A 2,112-nucleotide genomic window follows, 5' to 3' on the forward strand; every position below is an offset into this window, starting at 1 on the left:
TGTTGGGAAAAATCCGTTTTTATGCAAATCAGGATAAAGGGTGATTCTACAGAGTGTGCTAAAGCCACAGGAGATGGCTACTCCAGGAAGGGATAAAAGGTTGAGAATTTCTCTGAGGAAGCCCTCATGAGGGAAAGGCTAGTGGGGTCAGACCCTGAAAGGATATGGGAGGGGTGTGCCAGATGTAGAAGAAACCCCACAGCAGGGGGAGTGGGAAGGCATTCTAGAAAAGAATTTTGTCTTCTGAGGCTTTTTCTACTGAAAATAATGTGTGTGTGCAAGGCTGTGTGCCATGGGCCACTGACACGCCAAGGAGGTCACAGGGTACCCTGGAGAGGTTGGATTTCTTGCAGCAATGATGAAAGATGAAGGACTCCTAGCTTCGGGCCAAAGTGGCGCTGACCCAGAGTCCAATGCCCGTGTTACACCTCTCTCACAAGGGTGAGGAATGTAAGTGTTTGGTACCTAGAACATTTAACCACCAAACTCTTACTCAAATAGAAGGTGCTCTGGGCCAAGGTGGGGGGGGGACATAAGCAGTTAAGTTCTGGAGGATCAGGAACTGAACCTTAGTCCACTCTATATAACGTCTAACCCAGTCAAGGCAAACTCATGGCAGATGCCGTCCTTCCAGGCTGTGCCCATGGCAGACATGACTAATGGATGGCAGAACTTTACCTCATGGAGGCCAGACTCACACTCAGAATCCTTCTCAGTATCGCACTCGGTGTAGCCACTACCAACGGAATGTTGACTTAGGAGATTCAATTCATCTGCCTTCCCTGGCCTGAGCCAGCGGCTGCAAACAGGCGGGTGAGGAGATGAGCAGATGTGGATGGAGATAGGATAGTGGTATTTTTTTTTCTCACATAAGATTTGTAAAAGGATTGAATTCCTTGATGACACTTTTCAGTGGGGAACTTTCACATAAGTATCTAGATTTCTGGCTTCTCTTGAAAATCTAGAGTATCTGACCATGCTGAGGCATTCCCCTGCATGGGAACAACGGCCTGCAGCTGAGACAGATGAACATGGCCAGACTCTGAAGATGGCCTGAGTTCGGGTCCTACCTCTGTCACTTATTCATCGTGCAACTTTAGCTTTCTCATCTGTAAAATGGGGTTAACAGTAGTACTTACCTCATGAGGCGGTTGTGAAGATTAATTAGACCCGTGCCTAGCACGCAGGAATCACTAAAAGAAGTTTAGTTCTCATTGTTTAGCCTTTGAAGTTTCCAGGAACATCCAAGAGCCTGCTAGAATGTGGTACCATATGTCTTGTCTCACAGGTGGGGAACTGAGGACCCAAAGTGCCTGACAGTGTCACCAGACATGAAGGGACTCAGGGTTCTTCCTGGGGGAGGTCTCTGAGGTCCACCTCAGGCCTAGGAGGCAGCTTTCTATGAGTATCTACAGTGCTTGGGCCCACTCAGGGTCTGGGGTTATATATTTGAGCTCAAGAAGGAAAAAGAAAATGCTTGTTATTTGGATTTGCTCTTCAAGTTGTGGCCTGGAGAATGGTCTTATCTAGGAGGAGTTAAAAAGATGATGTTAATTAGAGTAGAAACATTGGCTGGAATGTATCGAAGCTGTTGGAAGAGGGGTCAGGCCTTCTCTGATGCCATACTTCAGTGGTGTGGAGATAAAAAACAGAAAAAAACCAAAAGCGAAAATAAACAAGCAGACAAAACCCCACAGCACCAAGGCAAGCCTGAAGAGCCAACATCATCCACTTTTCCCCTCAGCTCACTTAGCAGCTTCCTGTTCTCTTCTGAGTGACAAAGGGGGAGTGCCCTTCTCTCTAACACTCAGAGACTTCTGTCCTTCATGGAAAGACCCCTAGGTCCCACAGCCCCTCCTCCCAGGGACATCCTGTGGCTTTAAGTGAACTTCCAGAAACTTCTGGGGGCTCAGAGTGCTCATGTTGGCCTCTGAGGCCACGGGAGAGATCGTCGGTGAGGACAAGCCTCGGCGGGGGCCTGGGCAGCGTGTGGTGTTGGTAGCAGACAGCCAGGGGGGGACATAAGGGTCACGCAAAGAAAAGGGTGTTTTAGGAAAAGGAACACATCTCTCCTCCCTGGGGAGACCGAGCCAAGACTGATTTTAAATTGCA

Source organism: Lutra lutra, chromosome 7 (genome assembly GCF_902655055.1).
Source record: "Lutra lutra chromosome 7, mLutLut1.2, whole genome shotgun sequence".
NCBI classification, from domain to species: Eukaryota; Metazoa; Chordata; class Mammalia; order Carnivora; family Mustelidae; genus Lutra; species Lutra lutra.